This window comes from Lithobates pipiens, unplaced genomic scaffold (assembly GCF_037356315.1).
Source record: "Lithobates pipiens isolate NorthernLeopardFrog02 unplaced genomic scaffold, aLitPip1_a1.2 Scaffold_28, whole genome shotgun sequence".
Lineage (NCBI taxonomy): Eukaryota > Metazoa > Chordata > Amphibia > Anura > Ranidae > Lithobates > Lithobates pipiens.
This window is the reverse complement of record NW_027507789.1, coordinates 78,874,949-78,898,781: the sequence shown is the minus strand read 5'-3', so window position 1 is coordinate 78,898,781 and position 23,833 is coordinate 78,874,949.

The following is a 23,833-nucleotide window of genomic DNA, read 5'->3' as shown; positions in this document are numbered from 1 at the left end:
CCCGAGTGCCTGCCAAAGCCCATCTGAGAACCTGAGTGCCTGTCACAGCCCATCTGAGTACACGAGCACCCGAGCACCTGTCACAGCCCATCTGAGCAGCCGAGTACCTGTCACAGCCCATCTGAGTACCCGATTGCCTGTCATAGCCTATCTGAGTGCCTGTCACAGCCCATCTGAGTACACGAGTACCTGAGCACCTGTCACAGCCAATCTGAGCACCTGTCACAGCCTGAGTACCTGTCACAGCCCATCTGAGTATCCATCACAGTACGTCTAATTAACCAAGTACCTGTCACAGCCCATCTGAGTACCTGTCACAGCCCATCTGAGTACCCGAGTGCCTGTCATAGCCCATCTGATTAGCCAAGTGCCCGTCGCAGGCCATCTGAGTACCTGTCATAGTCCATCTGAGTATCTGAGTACCTGTCACAGCCCATCTGAGTATCCGAGTGTCTGCCACAGCCCATCTGAGTACCCGAGTGCCTGCCACAGCCCATCTGAGCACCCGAGTGCCTTTCACAGCCCATCTGAGTCCCCAAGTGCCTGTCACACTCCATCTGAGTACCCAAAGTGCCTGTCACAGCCCATCTGAGCAGCCGAGTGCCTGTCACAGCCCATCTGAGTACCCGATTGCCTGTCATAGCCTATCTGAGTGCCTGTCACAGCCCATCTGAGTACACGAGTACCTGAGCACCTGTCACAGCCAATCTGAGCACCTGTCACAGCCTGAGTACCTGTCACAGCCCATCTGAGTATCCGTCACAGTACGTCTAATTAACCAAGTACCTGTCACAGCCCATCTGAGTACCTGTCACAGCCCATCTGAGTACCCGAGTGCCTGTCATAGCCCATCTGATTAGCCAAGTGCCCGTCGCAGGCCATCTGAGTACCTGTCATAGTCCATCTGAGTATCTGAGTACCTGTCACAGCCCATCTGAGTATCCGAGTGCCTGCCACAGCCCATCTGAGTACCCGAGTGCCTGCCACAGCCCATCTGAGCACCCGAGTGCCTTTCACAGCCCATCTGAGTCCCCAAGTGCCTGTCACACTCCATCTGAGTACCCAAGTGCCTGTCACAGCCCATCTGAGTGCCTGTCACAGCCCACCTGAGTACCCGAGTGCCTGCCACAGCCCATCTGAGAACCCGAGTGCCTGTCACAGCCCATCTGAGTACACGAGTACCCGAGCACCTGTTAAAGGCCATCTGAGCAGCCGAAGACCTGTCACAGAACTTATGAGTACCCAAGTACCTGTCACAGGCCATCTGAGTACCTGTCACAGCCCATCAGAGTACCTGTTAAGCCCATCAGAGTACCTGTCAAAGCCCATCAGAGTACCTGTCAAAGCCCATCAGAGTACCTGTCAAAGCCCATCAGAGTACCTGTCACAGTCCATCTGAGTACCTGTCAAAGCCCATCTGAGTACCCGAGCGCCTGTCACAGCCCATCTGAGTACCCGAGTGCCTGTCACAGCCCATCTGAGTACCCAAGTGCCTTTCACAGCCCATCTGAGTACCTAGAGTGCCTTTCACAGCCCATCTGAGCACCCGAGTGCCTTTCAAAGCCCATCTGAGTACCCAAGTGCTTGTCTCAGTCCATCTAAGTACCCGAGTGCCTGTCACAGCCCATCTGAGTACCGGTCACAGTCCATCAGAGTACCTGTCACAGCCCATCTGAGTACCTGTCACAGCCCACCTGAGTACCCGAGTGCCTGTCACAGCCCATCAGAGTACCTGTCACAGCCCATCTGAGTACCTGTCACAGCCCACCTGAGTACCCGAGTGCCTGTCACAGCCCATCAGAGTACCTGTCACAGCCCATCTGAGTACCTGTCACAGCCCACCTGAGTACCCGAGTGCCTGTCACAGCCCATCAGAGTACCTGTCACAGCCCATCTGAGTACACGAGTACCTAAGCACCTGTCAAAGCCCATCTGAGCACCTGTCAGAGCCCATCTGAGTACCCGAATGCTTGTCACAACCCATCTGAGTACCCGAGTGACTGTCATAGCCCATTTGAGTACCTGTCACAACCCATATGAGTACCCAGGTGCCTGTTAAAGCCCATCTGAGTATCCGAGTGCCTGTCACAGCACATTTGAGTGCCTGTCACAGCCCATCTGAGTACCCGAGTGCCTGCCACAGTCCATCCGAGTACACGAGTACCTGAGCACCTGTCACAGCCGATCTGAGCACCTATCACAGCCCATCTGAGAACCTGTCAGAGGCCATATGAGTACCCGAGTGCCTGCACAGCTCATCTGAGTATTCGAGTACCTGTTAAAGCCCATCTGAGTACCCAAGTGCCTTTCACAGCCCATCTGATTACCTAGACTGCTTTTCACAGCCCATCTGAGCACCCGAGTGCCTTTCACAGCCCATCTGAGTACCCGAGTGCCTGTCAATCTCCATCTGAGTACCCGAGTGCCTGTCACGGCCCATCTGAGTACCCGAGTGCCTGCCAAAGCCCATCTGAGAACCTGAGTGCCTGTCACAGCCCATCTGAGTACACCAGTACCCGAGCACCTGTCACAGCCCATCTGAGCAGCCGAGTACCTGTCACAGAACTTATGAGTACCCAAGTGCCTGTCACAGGCCATCTGAGTACCTGGGTGCCTGTCACAGCCCATCTGAGTGCCTTTCACACCCCATTTCAGTGCCTGTCACAGCCCATTGGAGTACCTGTCACAGCCCATCAGAGTACCTGTCACAACCCATCAGAGTACCTGTCACAACCCATCAGAATACCTGTCACAGTCCATCTGAGTACCCGAGTGCCTGTCACAGCCCATCTGAGTGCCTGTCACAGCCCATCCGAGTACCCGAGTGCCTGTCACACCCCATCTGAGTACCCGAGTGCCTTTCACAGCCCATCTGAGCACCCGAGTGCCATTCCCAACCCATCTGAGTACCCGAGTGCCTGTCACAGTCCATCTGAGTACCCGAGTACCTGTCACAGCACATTTGAGTACCTGTCACAACCCATATGAGTATCTGTCAAAGCCCATATGAGTACCCAAGTGCCAGTCACAGCCCATCTGAGTGCCTGTCACAGCCCACCTGAGTGCCTGCCACAGCCCATCGGACTAGCTGTCACAGCCCATCTGAGAACTCGAGTACCTGTCACAGCCCATCTGAGTACCTGTCACAGCCCATCTGAGTACCCGAGTGCCTGCCACAGCCCATCTGAGTACCCAAGTGACTGTCGCAACCCATCTGAGTACCTGTCACAGTCCATCTGAGTACCCTAGTACCTGTCAAAGCACATCTGGGTACCTGGTACAGCCCGCCTGAGTACCCGAGTGCCTGTCCCAGGCCATCTGTGTACCTGAGTGCCTGTCACAGTCCATATAAGTACACGACCACCTGTCACAGCCCATCTGAGTACAAGAGTGCCTGTCACAGCCCATCTGAGTACCCAAGTACCATTCACAGTTCATCCGAGTACACGAGTACCTGAGCACCTGTCACAGCCCATCTGAGCACCTCTCAAAGCCCATCTGAGTGCCGTGTGCCTGTCACACCCGATCTGAGTCCCCGAGTGGCTGCCACAGCCCATCTGAGTACCCGAGTGCCTGCCACAGCCAATCTGAGAACCCGAGTGCCTGTCACAGCCCATCTGAGTACACGAGTACCTGAGCACCTGTCACAGCCCATCTGAGCAGCCGAGTACCTGTCACAGCCCATCTCAGTACCCGAGTGCCTGTCACAGCCCATCTGAGTACCCGAGTGCCTGTCATAGCCCATCTGTGTACCCGAGTACTTGTCACAGCCCATATGAGTACCCAAGTGCCTGTCAGACAATCTGAGTACGCGATTGCCTCTCACAGCCCATCTGAGTACCTGTCCCACCCCATTTGAGTGCCTGTCACAGCCCATCTGAGTACCCGAGTGCCTGTCACAGCCAATCTGAGTGCCTGTCATAGCCCATCTAAGTACCCGAGTGCCTATCACAGCCCATCTGAGTGCCTGTCACAGCCCGAGTACCCGAGTGCCTGTCACAGCCCATCTCAGTATCCGAGTGCCTGTCAAAGTCCATCTGAATACCCGCGTGCCTGTCAGAGCCCATCTGAGTACCCACGTGCCTGTCACAGACCATCTGAGTACCCGCGTGCCTGTCACAGCCCATCCGAGTACACGAGTGCCTTTCACAGCCCATCCGAGTGCACAAGTACCTGAGCATCTGTCACAGCCCATCTGAGCACCAGTCACAGCCCATCTGAGCACCTGTCACAGCCCATCTGAGTCCCCAATGCCTGTCACATCCCCTCTGAGTAAATGAGTGCCTGTCACAGCCCATCTGAGTACACGAGTGCCTGTCACAGTCCATCTGAGTACCTGAGTACCTGTCACAGCACATTTGAGTACCTGTCACAGCCCATTTGAGTACCCAAGTGCCTGTCACAGCCCACCTGAGTGCCTGTCACAGCCCATCTGAGTGCCTGTCACAGCCCATCGGAGTGCCTGTCACAGCCCATCGGAGTAACTGTCACAGCCCATCAGAGTAGCCGTCATGGTCCATCTGAGTACCCCAGTACCTGTCACAGCCCATCTGAGTACCTGTCACAGCCCATCTGAGTACCTGAGTTCCTGCCACAGCCCATCTGAGTACCCGAGTGACTGTCACAGTCCATCTGAGTACCTGTCACAGTCCATCTGAGTACCCGAGTACCTGTGTCAGGAACCATGAAACAGACAGAGACAGAAGTACAATCAAATCACACTTGTTTATTAATAAAAATAAAAAGGTAAATAGAAAAAAGCGTAGTCAAGCATAGCCAGAGTCCTGTAGCCAGATCGGGTAGTCAGCCCGTCCAAAGTTCATTAACCAGATCGGGTAATAAGCCAGGCTGGAAGTCAGGGATCCAAGGAGAGCAACTGCAAGCAGGATAAGAAGCCAGGTGGAATGTCAGCAAGCCAGTCTTGAAACAAACAGCAGGAGACGGTTCCCTGTGATGTGACCAACGCGAAGGCAAATGAAAAAGTGAGCAGGAAGGATTTAAATAGGCAGGCCAGACGAGCATCATCGGGAACAGCTGGTAACTGTGGAAAGAGAAGAGAGCTGGCAATTAGCCGATAGCTGAGTGGCCAGCTCAGAGGAGGAAGGGCTAAGCCAGCCCTGACAAGAGCCCTGCAGAGAGCACAGACACACCATGTACTGATTTATAATAGAGGAATATGATGAGGCAGTCAAATAATTTAGGACCACCCCATTATCAGCCAAAACATTATGAGCACTGCATAAAAAAAAAAATAAAAAAAAAAACTTTTTTGAAAAAAAAAATCATTTATGAAAAAAAAAAATTTGGAAAAAAGTTGAAGTTTAGTAATAATTCAAAAAACGTCATTAAATTTAGGGCAGCCAAGCTTTTGTTGTCTGTTTTGTTTCCATGGTTACCAACCTTTCTTATACACAGTGATGGGCAGTGGGGGAGAGCACAGACACACCTTGTACTGATTTATAATAGAGGAATATGATGGGCAGTTTTGATGGGGGCAACATGATGGGGCAGTTTTGATGCTATTCAGCATTCCCACGCATTTTTCTATATTTTTTTTATTTATTCATTTTATTCCGTACTGTCACGTACCTGGTATAGGACCCCAGAATGCAGGGAGCGGCCTCTCATAAGCCTCTGGCTCGAGAACTCCTGGGAATGGAGACAGGGATTCAGGATTTCAGAGGGCACAAGTGCCAAGCTGATGCGGGACTGGTCCGGACCCAAAGGGAGCGGAGGATCGACAGGAACGCTGGGTCATAGACACTCGTCAGACAGGCCGGGACAGCTGGTGGCAGCAGGCACTGGCAGTCAGGCTGGAACAGCAGGTAGCAGACAGCAGCAGGCACAGGCAGTCAGGCTGGAACAGCAGGTAGCAGACAGCAGACGGCAGCAGGCACAGGCGGACAGGCCGGAACAGCAAGTGGCAGAAGACACTCAGCGGTCAGACAGGAACAGCAGGTGGCAGCAAGGAGGGTCAAGGTACAAGCCGGGTCGGTAGCAGGCGGGCAACAATGGTACACAGGGAGAGGCAGAAGCGTAGTCAGACAGGCCGTAGACAGGGATCAAGACAATCAGGTAGCAGATAGCAGAATAACCGGACATGCTGTAGGCTGGACAGCAAGGAGGCACAGTGGCAGATTCCTTAAGTACCCCTTTGGACGCCAAAAACAGTCGCACGGCGTGTCTGCGTGCCCCCGCGAGTAACCGCACCCGTTCATGACCCCGTGCACCCGCGTGCGTCCGTTCGCACCATCAGGCACCTGCGTGCGCCCGTTCGTAACATCGCGCACCCGCGTGCACCCGTTCGTAACATCGCGCACCCGCGTGCACCCGTTCGTAACATCGCGCACCCGCGTGCACCCGTTCGTAGCAACGTGCACCAGCGTGCGTCCGTTCGCGCTAACGCGCGCCCAAGGATACCGACAAGTTCTTAACATGGGGATTCTGCGGGCAGGTCTCCTATATGCCATTGGATTACTGGGACGACCATGACACGTACTTTTTTTGGCTCTGCGTAATTTCTGCATACTTTCAGCTATTAAGGCCATTCTACTTTTAAAATGTTCAGCTCTTTCAGCTGATGTGTGCTCTTCAACTTTTTTTCTACTATTTAAACTTTTTTAAATATTAAGCTTTTTAACACTTTTTTTAACATTGAAGTCAACGAGAGCATGCTTACAATCCTTAAAATCTTCTGCTGCCAAAAGTTTCAGCTCCTTCATACTTTCACCTACAGATGCCAAACAAACTTTAAAATGTTCACAAAATATTCAGCTATCTGGCTATATCTTTTCAGTTTGATATATTTTTCAGTTTTTGTGAAAAAGCTGTTTAAGTTTAGTGATCATTTCAGAAAATTAAGGCAGCCAGGCTTTTGTTGTCTGTTTTGTTTCCATGGCAAAAATTACCAAAGCTTCTTATACACAGTGTTAGGCAGGGGGGGAGGCGGCTGGAGCATCTCAGATTACAGAGCCCGGGCAGAGCACACACACCATGTACTGATTTATATTAGAGGAATATGATGGGGCAGTTTTGATGGGGCAATTCTGATAGGGAAGTTTTTATGGTGGCAATATGATGGGGCAGTTTGGATGGGACAGTTTTGATGGTGGCAATATGATGGAGCAGTTTTGATGGTGGCAATATGATAGGGCAATTTTTATGAGAGCAATTTTGATGGGGGTCAGTTTGATGGGGGCAAAATGATGAGGCAGTTTTGATGGTGGCAATATGATGGGGCAGTTATGGTGGCAATATGATGGGGCAATTTTGATGGGGCGGTTTTAATGGGGGCAGTTTTGATGGTGTTAATGTGATGGGTCAGTTTGATGGGGGCCTTTTGATGGTGGCAATATAATGGGGCAGTTTTGATGGTGGCAATATGATGGGGCAATTCTGATGGGGGCCAGTTTTGATGGGGCAAAATGATGGGGCAGTTTTGATGGTGGCAATTTGGCGCAGTTATGAATGTGGCAATATGATGGGGCAGTTTTGATGGGGGAAATTTTGATGGGGCAAATTTCCATGGGGGCAATATTAATGCAGGCAGTTTTGATGGGAGCAATATGATGGGGCAGCTTTGATGGGGGCAATATGACTGGGTAGTTTTGATGCTATTCAGCATTCCCACGCATTTTCTCCAAGAAATGCATTTTCTAGTTCATTTTAATTTTATTCTGCATGATTTTTTGCCTCTGCACAACTTCTGCATACTTCCAGCTATTAAAGCCATTCAACTTTTAAAATGTTCAGCTCTTTCAGCTAACAATGGGGCTTCAACTTTTTTCTACTATTTATACTTTTTAAAATATTAAGCTTTTTAACACTTTTTTAACATTGAAGTGAATGAGAGCATGCTTTAAATCCTTAAAATCTTCTTCTGCTGCCAAAAGTTTCAGCTCCTTCATACTTTCACCTACAGACGCCAAACTTTAAAATGTTCACAAAATATTCAGCTACCTGGCTATATCTTTTCAGTTTGATATCTTTTACAGTTTTTGAGAAAAAGCTGTTTAACCACTTTCAGACCGGACCAATTTGCTGGTCAAAGACCAGACCACTTTTTGCGATTCGGCACTGCGTCGCTTTAACTGACAATTGCGCGGCCGTGCGACGTGGCTCCCAAACAAAATTGACGTCCTTTTTTTCCCACAAATAGAGCTTTCTTTTGGTGGTATTTGATCACCTCTGCGGTTTTTATTTTTTGCGCTATAAACAAAAATAGAGCGACAATTTTGAAAAAAACGCATTATTTTTTACTTTTTGTTATAATAAATATCCCCCAAAAATATATAAAAAAACATTTTTTTCCCTCAATTTAGGCCGATACGTATTCTTCTACATATTTTTGGTAAAAAAAATCGCAATAAGCGATTATTGATTGGTTTGCGCAAAAGTTATAGCGTTTACAAAATAGGGATAGTTTTATAGCATTTTTATTAATAATTTTTTATTATTTTTTTTTTTACTAGTAATGGCGGCGATCTGCGATTTTTATTGTGACTGCGACATTGTCGGGGACCCATCGGACATTTTTGACACATTTTTGGGACCATTGTCATTTATACAGTAATCACTGCTATATAAATGCAGTGATTCCTGTGTAAATGACACTGGCAGTGAAAGGGTTAACCTGTGGGTGGCAGTGTAGGGGTTAAGTGTTCCTAGGGGAGTGTTACTAACTGTGGGGGGGTTGGGCTTTCATTTAGTGTACACTGATCTCTGCTCCAATCACATGGAGCAGAGATCAGCGTCACTAGTTGCTAGGCAGAATGAGAAAATGTTGTTTATACAGCATTTCCTCCATTCCGCCGCTCCGTGAGACGATCGCGGGGATGCCCGCGGCGATCGAGTCCGCGGGTCCCGCGACCGGACTCACGGAGGTCCCGACCAGCGCGGGAGCGCGCCGCCGGCGGCGCGCTCCCGATGGCACGGCGGCAACGAATATTGGACGTACATGTACGCCAATATGCCTGCCCGTGCCATGCTGTCGACGTACATCGTCGTGCGCTGGTCGGGAAGTGGTTAAGTTGAGTGATCATTTCAGGAAATTGTATCAATTAAACAGCGTGTCTATTGAACTGCTTAGAGTGGATGATGTCATCGCTAGAGCACAGAGCCTTAAAAAAAAAAAATCTTAGTTCCTTCTCTATAAATGGCTCTCACGCCCTCAGGATCTACCTGTCATTCAGAATTTATACATCAAAACGTAGGTATTTTTGTCTAGTTTCAGCAATTTTAACTGGTTGTGCTTCCAAATGACAAGAGTTCTACACTTTCTTCCATTGACTGTCCTGTATAAAATTCTTCACATTTCCCAGCGAAACGCACAGCCAACTTCTTTTTGAAATTGCTGACATGCCCACATTTTTAAGTTTACCAACATAAATTTTATACCGATACGTTCACAAAGGCCGTGTGTCTCTAAAGCCCCATACACACTATCAGTTTTTCTGATGAGTTTTTCCTTCAGATTTACCAAAACCATATAATATAAGGTCAAACCTTAGGAGTTTCAATTTGTATGCAATCAGGCAGGCCCTTGCACTACATGGTTTTGGTAAACCTGAAGGAAAAACTCAGCAGAAAAACTGATAGTGTGTATGGGGCTTAACGGTGACGTTGCTGTTTCGATAGCATGTACTGTTGTGGATTTATTAAGGCTTGTTTGAAGGGTTCTCTCACACTGTCTCTCACTCATTAGGTGTGGGGATTAATGATCAAAAAGCTTTTTTAAAAAAAAGCTTTAAATATTCCACATCTTTCATACATTAGTGTTGTTAAAGTTTAATGAAATTCATGTTTATTTTAAAACCATTCCTACTTTTCCAACTATCCTCACTGCTTCAACTTTTTCTTACAGATTTAAGCTATTCATCCAGTTAGCTTTAGCAATTCCGCTATTCAGCATTCCCATTCCCAAGTTTTATGTCTGTACTGTTATGACTAAGGCCTTAATAGGCTGAAACATGTCAGCTGATTTTTTATTTTTTTATAGAAAAAAAATAAATTACATTCTTCAACAAAAACATAAATTTGCTAGTATCTTTCAATATATACAAAACATGCTTTACATTTGATTTCCCTCCTCCCACCCTCCTTGCTGTATTCTCAAAAGGGCAGTTGTTTTGTCTATTCTTACCATTTCTGACTGGGTATTGTCTTTCCCAATTTTATTGTACAATTTCCTCTACATATCTCCATGTATTTTTAAACTCTTTCCATGTTGTCCATTTATCCTTATAACCTTCTCCATCTTCTAATTCCTACCCCCCTTCATCAAGACACGCCGTGCTTTGTATTTAATTTACTCAGAATATCCAGCCCTGTATTTTAGGGCTTTCGGTCTCCTGCCATTTTTTTGGGATTAAGCTTTTAGCAGCATTAAGCAGCATGGGAATTATAAAGGATTTATATTGCCTGACAGAACCGTCTGTCCCGTGGAACAGACAGGTCCAAGGGTCTTCTATTACTTCTTTATTTGTTACTACTTTTATTAAATACAAGACCTTCCTCCAGTATTTTTTAATAATGGGGCAATCCCACCATATATTGGCCATTGTTCCAATTTTCTTGTACCCTCGCCAACATTCTGAAGATTGCTCTATTGCAAATCTGCTCACTTTATCTGGTGTCGCGTACCACCTTGCGAGGCACTTATAGTTCATCTCAGTCATCTTATTATCTACCACTGAACAGTGAGTTCATTTCAATATTTTCTTCATAGTATGTGTACTACATTGTGTCCCCAGCTCATTTTCCCATTTTTTAATGTAAGGCCGGGCCTCCAGTTCGTCCCTCTCTGATTGAATTTTATATATTCATGCCATGTTATTTTTTGATTTGTCTCTCAGACATAGTCGCTCTAAGGGCCTATATTCTGTATCACTTCGGATTGGATCGGGCAATTTGGCTATAAAATGACTTAACTGGAGATACCGCCAAACATCAATCCTCATGAGTTCCGTGTCCAGACTCGGTGCTTGAAAGGTGCCTATTTTACCTCTAAATATTATATCTTTTAATTGTGCATTTTCTTTTATTATCCAATTACCGCCCACTTCTCTTTTCCCTGGTGTAAAATAATCATTTGCCTTAAGAAAAATCAAAGGTGAATAACTAATTATTTTGTACGTAAATCTGATTACATATTTTAAGTGCAGTGCGTGTTATTTTGTGTGTATTTGGACCCAAAGACCTATACTGTGCCCTACTCATTGCTTTTTCTAAGCTAACCCATCTCTTATCATTTACCTCTTTCGCCCATTCCACCACCCGTGTAAGTGCCACCGCATTGTGATACTTTTTGAAATCTGGGACTGCTAGGCCCCCCTGTTTTTCCCCCCTGCTTAATATCGCAAAAGCAATTCTTGGTTTTTTATGTTGCCAAATGTACTTTGAAATTAGCCCTTTTAATATTTTGAAATATACTTGGGGGAGCGAGATGGGCAACATTTGGAACTTATATAAAATCTTTGGGGCCAGAACCATCTTTACTGCGTTGATCCACCCTAGCCAAGAGAGGGGACATATTGAAAAAAATTTTATTTCCCTCTTGCTTTCATCTAATAAGGGAATATAATTATTTGCGTATATTTTCCTAATAGTATCAGAAAGGCGGACTCCCAGATATTTTATCTCCTTTCGCCATGGGAAATGAAATTCCTTTAGGAGTTTCGCCTCTTCCTGTCTACTAATATTAATGTTTAAATTCTCAACATTTTTCCAACATCCTCAGCAAGTTCGGAATCGAAATCCTTGGGTTGGTAATATAAAACAGCACATCATCCGCATTCGCTGCGAGTTTGTGCTCTTCTTCCCCCACCCTAATCCCATCAATATCTGAATTATTTTGAATGGAGGCCAGTAACGGTTCAAGGGACAATACAAACAAGAGAGGCGAGAGTGGACACGCCTGTCTGGTTCCATTTTCCATTTCAAATTGAGAGGAGGACACTCCGTTCACCTTTACAGAAGCCTGAGGGTGATTTACAGTACTTTGATCCATTGGATCATTCTTGGACCAAAACCCATAGCTTCTAGTGTTTCTAACATGAGTCCCCAGTCTACCCTGTCGAAAACTTTCTCAGCATCCATTGACAGGAATAGACCTGGGTAGCCATTCGTTTTTAAGGCCTGAAGAAGGAGCAACGACCGCACACCATTGTCCCTAACTTCTCTCTCTGGTATGAATCCAACCTGATCCAGATGCACCAGTGGTATGAATCCAACCTGATCCAGATGGACAAGGTCGGTCATCCTTTCCTTCAGCCTAGATGCCAGGACCTTGGAATATAGTTCAGTATCTGCGTTCAATAAGGCTATCGGCCTATAACTGGAACAGAGCGTGCTGCCCTTAACCTCCTTTAATATCACTGTAATTGAAGCAAGCAGGGCCTCTCCTCCCATTTCAAACTTTGTACCTAGACCATTCATATACTGGCAGAGCTTGGGGACTAAGATCTCCTTATATTTTTTAAGATAAAAAGTCCTGAACCCGTCTGGTCCCGGACCTTTACCAGGGGCTGAGTCTTTCAGTGCATTATAAATTTCCTCTTCTGTAATAGGTCTAAGTTACATCTGTCATTCTCTGATAAATAAGGCAGCTTCGCTTTATTCAAAAATTCTTAAAGAGGAAGTAAACCCTGATGAGTTTACTTCCTCTTTCATTCCCTGCAAAGGCAAAGCATAATGGACTACTATGCATCGCATAGTAGTCCATTATGTGTCACTTACCTGACACAGGAGCCAGCGAAGTCGCCGATGTCCCCTGTAGCCCGCCGCATCCATCTTCTTGGTGGGGTCTCGCAGCTCCGTCGCTGTCATTCGGCGAAGCCGCGATGATATCACTCCCGCGCATGCGCACGGGAGCCGACACGCGCAGCAGCTACGTCGTTGAGAATGCCGCGCTCAGTGCGCCTGCGCGCCGCTGTCTACGGCGCATGCGCCGTAGACAGCGGTGCCTGTTTTCGGGCAAATATCTCCTAAACCATATAGGTTTAGGAGATATTTCTTGCACCTACAGGTAAGCCTTAATCTAGGCTTACCTGTAGGTCAAAGTGGTTTGTAAGGGTTTACAACCACTTTAAATTTTTTCCTTTTTCACTATACCTTGTAAACCTTTCTGTTCTACGTTATACAGGGCTTCATAATATTGCCTCAACGCCTCCGCTATCTCCCTTGTTGTATGTACCGTCCTCCCGTTCTTATCCTGTATTTTTTCAATAAAATTGATCTCTCTCTTCCTTTTCAGCTGTCTTGCCAGGTATTTACTTGTTTTATTTCCCCATTGATATCTTTCTCTTGCTCTTCTTTCAAATGTCCTATTTGATTCCTGATCCATCATATCTTTAAGTTCGTCTCTCTTGTTGACCAATAGATGAAAGAGTTCCTGCTGTTGGTCCTTTTGTTTTTAGGTTCCTGTTCTAATCTGTGGACCTCTTCAATTAAGTTTTTAATTTTTTCTAATCTTTCTTTTTTTTTCCCCTGCACCCATGGAGATAAGGATTCCCCTAATATATACTTTATGTGCCTCCCACAGGGGGCACCCAAGATTTGGCCCGTATCATTGACCAAGAAATAGAATTCTATTTATTTCCGTATTACCTCAGCGACTTTCTCATCTTGTAAGAGGTTCTCATTTAGTCGACAAGTAAATGGTTGTCTTTGTATTCCCGGCATCCTCATTGACACAGGGGAATGGTCCGACAATGTAGATATTCCTATCTTAGTTTCCGTCACTAGGTCCAACAATCTATGATCAACCATCATGTAATCCAGCCTGGAGTACGTCCCGTGCACAGGGGAGAAAAAAGGTGTAATCTTTTATTTTCTCATGTTGCATCCTCCATACATCCATCATTTGACATTGTCTCATCCGGAGTTTAATCATTTTCAATAACATCTTATTTGTCCTCTGAGCCCGGGACTTACTGTCCCAAGATGGAGCCATACAGAAATTAAAATCTCCGGCTAAAATTACTTCACCTAAAGTCTTCTAACCTCCCCAAAACTTGTTTCAGATATCTTATGGGGTTTTTATTTGGGCAGTATACATTTGCTAGGGTATGGATCTTGTCACCTAATTTTCCCTTCAGAAACAAATATCGGCCCTCGGGGTCTGTCATCCTATCGAACAATGTGAACCTTGTCTGTTTCTCAAACCCAGTTGCCACTCCCTAAGCCCTCCTTATGGGCGAGTCCCCATAGAACCAAGTCGGGAAGTTATCCGAGTATAACTTGATGTTTGTATCCTGAGATATGTGGGTCTCCTGAAGAAACACCACTTCTACTCTATACTGCTGCAATTCCTTTAACAATTTATACCTCTTTGCCGGAGAATTTAGACCTTTAATATTATACGTCATAAGATTTACTTCTATCATTTATCATTTTCCAATGGGATACAATACCTCCGCCCTAGATCCTGCCTGTTTAATTTTTTTTTTTTAAATTTGGTTCTGCAGGAGCATCTTCTCCCTCCCTCCGCTGCCCACCTTCGGCCTCTGTTCTACAGATGGAGATCAACTCCATTCCGCAAACTTTACCATCTAGGGTGCGACTCAGACCGCGGCCTCCCATGTTTAGGCCCCCCTCCCACTTCCCCAAGGGGAGAAGAAGGGGCCCTCCACAGACACAGTGTGATGTCCCGAGGCCCCACCTGAACCTTCTGCAACTCCATTTCCCCCCAATCCGCATTTCCGCTATTCCCCCCGCAAAAAATAAACCATTATAGTCTCCTCCAATGTCCTTCGTCTATTGTCTATTCTTCACGTGATTCTTTAGGAATCTTTGGGACTGGGATTCCTAATTTATTACAGAAGTCCTCCCGTTCATCTAGGAACTTTAGTCTAATTGTTCTTCCATCTCTCTGAACTAATAGGGCTGCAGGGAACCCCCAACTATATCTGATGGTTGCCAGTCTCATTTGTTCCAACAGAGGTTTTAGGTATCTTCTCCGGGCCAGGGTTCCTGCCGATATATCTGAACACTTGTAAAGTTGATCCCTCATATTGTACCGGGGGTAGTCCTCTAAGTTTACTCCAGATCTTAGCTTTGTCCTCGAAGAGAAGAAATTTAATAATCACGTCTCTAGGTACCTCTTCCCTCAACCCTGGGGGTTTCCTAACCCTGTGTACCCGATCAATCTTTAGGTCATCTCCTTCCCCTCTTCTTAATATAAGGTTAAATATTTTTCCCATCTTTACCATTAAGTCCTCCCCCTGCTGTTCTGGCAATGCTCCAATCCTCAGATTTTGACGAGTGCTTTGGTTTTCTTGTTCTTCCAGCTTATATAAAATGTCCCTTTGGTCTGTTTGCATTTTCCTTACTTGTATTTTTAAATCTAGTATTTCCTGGGCCTGTTTTCCTGTTAATTCCTCCGCCTCTTCAACTCTCCTCAGCAAATGACCCATATCCATCTTTACATTTGAAATCTCCGATTTAATTGAGTTTTCTAGTTTAGCAAACATTTCTATCATTTCTCCTTTTGTTGGGATTTGAGCTATGTCCCTCTGCTCACCCATTTTACCTTCCAAGTTTGAATCCAGATCCTCCCTAGAGTTATCTCCCAAAACCCCTATTGGCTTCATTACCTCTTTCTTCTTGTCTTTTGCCCCCTGTTGCTTTTTTTCCCACTCCGGGACTTTTTAAACTCGCTTCCTTTGGATACTTCTGGATCGTACTCGAATTTAGACTCTCTTTTGGGGTTTTAGGTTTATTCGCTTTTTGATTTCTTCCTCTCATGTTCCCTTTTATTATTTTTTTCCTCCCCAGGGTTCCACTTTATTTTTTACCTTTTCCTCCTTTCCCAGACTACTTTCCTCCCTCATATATGTTCTTCTCTTTCTTATTCCCTTCTCCAAAAAAAGGGGGGGAGGGAAGGCCCCGAGGTCAGATGAGGGCAGGGCCCCTTCCGTCTTCTATACCACTGGGAGAGTGTTAATAAAGCACATACAGGGACGAGGTTGTAAATGATTTACTCAGTACTTAGTCCATTATACCATCTACACTTCAAAAAGCACACCGCTCTCAGTTCATTTTCTCATATCCTCTGCATTTGAATCAGTTTAATATTTTCCGTCCCCTCCGCTGTTATACCATTGAGTAAATGTTTGTTATGCACATCCAGGGAAAAGACTACACTTGGTTCGTTCAATACTTAATCCGTTATACCATATACATTTCCAATGTACGCCACTCTTAGTTCATTTCATCATGTCATCAGGTTTTAAAACAGGATCACACTTTCCTAAGCCTCAGCTGCTCCAAACTTCTACGTGATCTTTACTGCTTTGAGTCTCTCTATTTAAGGTCATCTTATCAATTAGCTGTTCAGTTCAGTTTTCTGAGGGACTCTGTACAAGCCGGCAGGGACCCCAGAGCAATCCTCCGCTCCTGCTCACCCCACCGGATCCCACAGATTGTCCTCACCGGCTCGTCAGCTCAGCCCTGCAGACAGTGGGATGGATGGTTTCATCCATGGAGCTCAGCGGTCTCTCACTACATTCAGCTCCTGCTGGTCCGGCAGGGCCACCTCCATCTGCTCACACGGGTGCCGCCATCAGGCCCCTCCCCTCTCTCACACACAGCCCGTCAGTGTAATCTCTCTGAGTCCAAGATTATTCTCTCCTCATGTGTTTAGACTCATGTCAGCTGATTTAATCAGCGTTTGTTCACTGTGGCTATTCAATAAAATTAAGAAATTTTAAAAGCAATAACCGGAGTGCGGATCATTTTTTCTACAAGACATACTCACTGCCTTGGATAGGGAAGTCGAGGGACCCTGCGTTTTCCCCTTAAAAGATTGGAACCTGGATGCAATCTCATCCTTAATGGATGTATGGATGCTGTCACAGAATCATCCTTGACCAGACTACTGACACATTCAGGGCAAAGTGACTTCTCCGAACTGGTGCCTAACTTTGACCCACATACAGCACATTCTCCTCAAAGCCAAAATGCCCATTAGTGGCCGGAAGGCTCTGAAAGATGTGATTGTTAGTGTGTTATGTCTTTCAGAGCCTTCCGGCGGTTCTTGGAGTAAAACTGAGGAGGGCCTGGAGGACAACACCTTTTATTTGATTGTGTTAACGTGTTTTCTGTCCCGGAGGGAGGAGCCCTATATCTCAGAGGCTGTCCTGGAAGACTCCTAGAAAAAGAGTTACCGGTAAGTCTAAAGCCGCGTACACACGGGCGGACTGTCTGTCCAACTTAGTCCGCTGAAACACATTTCAGCGGACAGTCCACTCGTGTGTGGGCTTCAGCGGACTTTTTCAGCGGACAGTCTGGCGGACTAAGTCTTTCGGAATTTCCGTAATATTGTCCGTCCAACTTTGGTTTCAGCGGACAGTCCGCTCGTGAGTAGGCAAGCTGGACGGACTAAGTATGGCGCATGCTCAGAAAGGATTTACACGGCGAAAGGTTGCATTGCTGTGTATTGGACGTCCTATTTCTAGTCCCGTCGTACGTGCTGTACACGTCATCGCGCAAGCCTTTAACGGACTGTCTGTTCATCGTATGTGGTCAAGTCCGTTCATTCAAAAGTAGGACGGACTGTCCGTCGGATTGTCTGACGGACTTAGTTGGCCAGACAGTCCGCCCGTGTGTACGCGGCTTAACTCCGGTTTTCTCGTATCGTCTTCCAGGACAGCCTCTGAGATGATAAGCAAGGAGCTCACCATGTCAGGGCGGGATCACTGCCTGGAGGACCTTTCGTCCAAAAGTCTGCTCTTTATCAGACCATAAATCCAGACGGTAATGTCTTGCAAACGTAGAGTAGCTGGACCACGTTGCTGCCTTGCAGATCTCTTCCGGAGAGGCTCCAGCCCTCTCTGCCCATGATGCGGAAACCGCCCTGGTAGAGTGTGCTTTAACTAAGGGAGCCTGCTTCCCCTCTAATTCATAGGCTTTAAAGAGGAAGTAAACCCTGATGAGTTTACTTCCTCTTTTTTTCCCTGCAAAGGTAAAGCATAATGGACTACTATGCATCGCATAGTAGCCCATTATGTGTCACTTACCTGACACAGGAGCCAGCGAAGTCGCGCTGTTCCCTGTAGTCCGCCGCATCCATCTTGCTGGTGGCGTCTCGCAGCTCCGCCGCTGTCATTCGGCGAAGCCGCGATGACGTCACTCCCGCGCATGCGCACGGGAGTCGACAAATGCGGCAGCTCCATTTTTGGAACTGCCGCGTTGTGCGCCTGCGCGCCGCTGTCTACGGCGCATGCGCCGTAGACAGCGGTGCCCGTTTTCGGGCAAATATCTCCTAAACCATATAGGTTTAGGAGATATTGCTTGGACCTACAGGTAAGCCTTAATCTAGGCTTACCTGTAGGTCAAAGTGGTTTGTAAGGGTTTACAACCACTTTAACTATCGCCATTCGTATCCACCTGGCGATAGACGATTTGAACGCCTTGCAGCCCTTGCGGGCGCTCGAAAAGTTAACAGTGAGTCTGACTTCCTATAGACCCTAGTGGCCTCTAAAAAAATTAATAGACTTCTCCTGACGTCTAATAAACTTAAAGGTCTCGCCTCATCCCCGCCTGAGGCTGAGAAAAATGTTGGTAAAATAATATCCTGTGTCCTATGAAAAGTGGACACAACTTTAGGGAGAAAACTAGGGTCAGTCTTAAGTACTACCCTGTCCTCTAAAATTAACAAAAATGGCTCTCTGACCGAGAGCGCCTGCAGATCATTGACCCTTCTAGCTGACGTGACCGCTATCAAAAAAACTGTTTTTAGTACCATCCACTTAAGTGATGCTTTCTCTAAGGGTTCAAATGGATCTCGGGTCAAAGCCCTAAGAACCAAGGACAAATCCCAAGTAGGACAGGTCTTCATCCTCACAGGCCTGAATCTAGCCAAAGCCTTGAAGAAGTTCCTGACAAAAGGATTCTGCTGGAGAGAGGACTGAAGGAAAACACTTAAGGCTGCCACCTGTACCTTTAGGGTGCTGATAGATAGGCCCAGCTCTACCCCTGCTTGCAGAAAATCTAGGACTGCCAGGACTTGCAATCCCCTATTCTCGCAACCAGGAATTAAACCTTTTCCCTATCTTGGCGTAAATCGCTCTAGTTACTGGTTTACGGCATTCTAACAAGGTCTTAACCACTCTCTGAAAAACCCTGTGATCTTAAGATCTGTTCCTCAGATACCAGGACGCAAGCTTGAGTCTCTCTATCTGAGGATGCAGGATCGGCCCCTGGGAAAGCAAATCCTCCCTGACTGGCAGTAATATCGGAGGATGAACAGCCAACCTCTTTATGCTGGCAAACCAGGGTCTCCTTGGCCAAAAAGGAGCCACTAAAATGAGCTCCGTAGCTTCCGATCGGAACTTCTGCAGAACCTCCGCCACCATCCTTACAGGAGGGAAGGCATAACACAGGCCGAACAGCCATGGATTGGCAAGGGCATCTATCCCCCTGGCCCGATCCTGTGGGTGAACCGAAAAAAATTGTGTCACCTTCCTGTTGCAAATAGGTCTATTTCTGGCCTTCCCCAGCATGACACAATCTCCTCGAACACTTCCTTGTTGAGGGACCACTCGTCCTGACCTATCTTCTGCAGACTGAGAAAGTCGGCCAGCAAATTCTGAGTTCCCTTCAGATGAATGGCTGATATTGAGGACAAGTTCTTCTCGGCCCAGCAGAAGATTCTGTCCGCAATAGCCTGCAGCGTGGGGCTTCTGGTTCCCCCTTGCTTGTTCAGGTAGGCTACTGCTGCCACATTGTCTGACCGAACCTGCAGATCCCTGCCCTGTAACTGGGACTGGAAGGTTTCTATAGCCTTCCAAACTGCCAGAAGCTCCTTCTGGTTTGAGGAACGACCTGCCTCTAGATTCGACCAGGTACCTTGGGCTAAGATTCCCTCTAGGTGGGTACCCCAACCCAGCGCACTGGCATCGGTCGTGACCACCACCGTAGCTTGTGGGGACCAGGGAAGACCCTTGTCCAGGTTGACCTAGGCCCGCCACCACCACAGAGACCTCCTGACGGCAGAGGATAGGGGCATAACTTGATCCAAGCTCTGCTGCCTGCCATCCCAATAACGGAGCATAAGTCTCTGCAAAGGGTGCTGATGATGCCTTGCCCAGGCCACCGCTGGAAAGCATGATGTCATCAACCCCAGGACTCTCATAACCTCCCTGACCTGGGCTTTCCGACCTGATTGAAGCTGGGCTACCGCCTGCTCTAGCTTGTTGATCTTCTCCGCAGGAAGAAACACCCTCATCTCCACCGAAGAAATCCTGTATCCTGAATACAGGACTTCCTGTGAGGGGGTCAACTGGGATTTTTCCTGGTTTATCAGCCACCCCAGTGAGCGCAGGAAACCCAAGGCCTCCTGCACATCCTTCTGCAGCTGTTGGGCCGACTGGGCTATGAACAGTAGATCATCCAGATATGGAATCACTGTTATAGCCTTGAGCCTTAACAGGGCCAGTGCCTCTGCCAGAACCTTTGTAAAGATCCTTGGCGAGGCTGAAAGGGAGAGCTCGAAACTGGAGGTGTAACACTCCCGTGTTCATCCTCACCGCCAACCTGAGAAACCTCTGGAACTCCAGATGAATCGGGATATGCAAATATGCATCCCTGAGATCCACGGTGGCCATGTGACAACCCTGAAACAGAAACTTGGTTACCGAGAAGATTGACTCCATACGGAACCGCTTGTATTTTATGAAGCTGTTCAGGTGGCGGAGATTCAGTATCAGCCTGAATTTTCCCGAAGGTTTCTTTACCACGAATAAGTGGGAGTAAACCCCCAAGCCTCGCTTCTCCGGAGGCACCTGCACCAGTACTTCTTGGTCCATCAGATCCCCCAGGAGAAGACCCAGAGCCTTTGCCTTCTCTTGGTCCCTTGGTAACCTGGTTACCTTAAAAATTGGGAGGGGAACTGAACAAAACACCAACCTGTAGCCGTTCCTTATTACATCTCGTATGAACGGGCTTTCGGTTGAAGTAACCCATTGTGGAAGGAACTTCCCCAGTCTTCCTCCCTCCGGGACGCAGGAGTCACTGGGTTTTAGTGGAGGGTTGAGGAGGATTGAATAAGATTCCTCCTCTGCCCCTTCCCTTGTGACCCGTCCAATGTTTTTTGGGGCGAACCTCCCTTTCCTGCAGGTTCTGCTGCCTAGAGCCTCGAAAAAAGGCGCTTTCCTTCAGGTTTCTTTTCTGGGAAAGCTTTCTTCCTATCCTGCGTGCACTCTAATGCCTCTTGCAGGCCGGGCCCGAACAAATGGTCCCCTGAAAACGGTAATCCACATAGCTTCAATTTCGAAGCTGCATCGCCTGACCAGGTTTTAAGCCAAACGGCCCTTCTGGCAGCGTTCACTAGTGCTGCAGATCTAGCAGCTAATTTGACTGATTCTGCAGAGGCATCGGCCAAAAACCCCACTGCCTTGAACAGTAGCGGAAAGGACTTCAACAGCTGTTGCCTGGAAGTGCCCGCTGAAATATGCGATTGTAACTGTGTAAGCCAACACTACGTTTCTGGCCACACAGGTAGCTGCTAAGGCGGGTTTAAGCCCAATGGAAGAGGCATCCCAGGCCCTCTTAAGCAGCACGTCTCCCCTCTTATCCATGGGATCCCTGAGTGAACCCATATCATCAAAGGCCAAATCCATCTTTTTAGAGACTTTAGCCAAGGGAGCATCAAGTTTGGGAACCTTGTTCGAGGGATGCACCGCATCCGTCTCAAAAGGGAACCTCCTTTTAAGGCTACCTGAAAAAAATGGCTTTTTTTCCCGGTTGTTCCCACTCCAGCAGAATCGCCTCAATCAGCGATTTATGGACGGGGAATACCCTGTCTTTCAGCACACTCGACCCCTGATACATCATGTCGTGTATTGAAAGCCGGACCTGTTCTTCCCTGATCTCCAAAGTGTCATATATTGCCTTGAGGAGGTCACTCACATCGTCCAAAGACAGCTTATATCTGGCTGATCTAATGGATTCTTCCTTCCCCTTTGACTCAGAAGTAGATTCTGTCCTAGAGGAGGCTAATGACCTAGGTAACCTCTCCTTATCCACCTCCTCCTCCTGACTTGGTTCAGACAAGGAGGGCATACTCACGGCCTTGGGTAAAGAGACCGAAGGACCCTGCATCCTATCCATCATGTTCTTGAATGACTGGAAGGTGGATGCTATCTCATCCTTTACGGACGTCAAAACCCTGTGCAAGCTGCCACTGAGTCCTCTTTCACCAGGCTACTGACACAATCCGGGCAAAGCGGCTTCTCCCAACCGGTGCCTAACTTAGCCTCACACACGGCACATTTCCTTCTGGGCAAAGGTATCTGGGCTCTATCCTGTTTGACCTACAAACAAAACAAAACAGGGTCCCATTAAAATACCACCCCTGACCACACCACTGTGCTTCTAGGGTCTGCCTAGGAAGTGCCCCCCCTCACCAGCAGGTTCCCCACCCCGGGAGGGTACTAACGTCAGAGTGACCCCTCCACCCCCCCAGTGTAAGTCCTGGTCTGCCCTCATCAAGCTTACCTGAGAGGTGCTGGAGCCTGTCGAACCGGAGTCCACCTGCACAACTGCGCCCTCCATGGTTCCAGTGTCTTACTCAGTCTCTCTGAGCCTTCACACCGCTCCAGGTAACTCTGTAGCCACACAGTCACGCCCAAAGGACCGGAACAGGTCCTGCGGCGCCCCCAGATGACGCGAATCCGGCGGAAGTGCGTCTCTCCCACTTCCGGAACGCAAAAACTCCGCCCCTCACGCCATGCGTTCCTTACAAATGCACCGCTTACAGTACCCGAACGCCAGCCAGTGGAATCGAACGTCTCTCCTCCGCCATCCGACCGACCAGGTACGAGCGGTTAGCGCTATAGAGGGGGAGATTGCCGCCCATCGGGGTCCTGTTCTCTCCGAACGTTAAATGGCAGCGGGGACTGATACCTACCCTCTCCTCCCTCCGAATGGACCGAGGGGTGCTAAGGGCCAGGTCCACCAGGTGCTCCCCCCAGGACAAACCCCTGAGAAGAAGGAGCTCCCCTTACTAGTTCCGACGAGCTCCTTCCCGTCCAGCAGGAAACACAAAAAACTGAGGAGGGCCTGGAGGACCACCTTTAAGCAATTTGGGTTTCCTGTCCCAGGAGGAGCCCTATGTCTCAGAGGCTGTCCTGGAAGATGAAAAGAGAAAAAATGGTTTCCTTTGTGGATCCTGCTATTCCTTTTTTTGCCTCTACCAAAACCTCATGTACTGAAAAATCTTCTTTACCTGTTGCCCTAGGCCCTCATACATTTGGTCATGTAGAGATAGGGGTTTCTCTTCTGTTTGCATACCTAACATGGTATAAATGTCCACCAAGAGATTGTCCACTTCTTCCAGCAACAATTTGTACCGGGATGGCTTTCTGGAATCCCCTTCCAGAACTTCTCCCTCTGATTCTTGGGAGCTGGGGGCTGCACCGTTTGGCTCCTCCTCAGCCTCTTCCCTGGAGACAACTGGAGAGCCTGCACTAGTCTTGCATTTTTGCCAACGCTACCTGCTGTGTTGGAGGAGCAGTCTGAAACTGCGGGATCTGAAACCCTTCAAAAAAGGTTTTAAAAGATTCAAAAACATACTAGAAAGTTATCTTACTGATGCCGCTAGTTCACTGCCCTGCTCAGTGGTATGTTCCTGTTCTAAGTTGGTAATACATTCTCTACAGTGTTTTTCCCCAGGAGTCCCCAAGTGTAGTCTTACAGGAGGGGCACCTCCTCTTAAAACTATGAGGCAAGTCTGGGTTTGTTTTATTTTTTTGATTTTGCAGGTGCGCAGCCTTTTTCATGTGGGCTTGCCTCCCCAGGGGCCCCATGAACTTCTCTATGACACTGGAGGGAC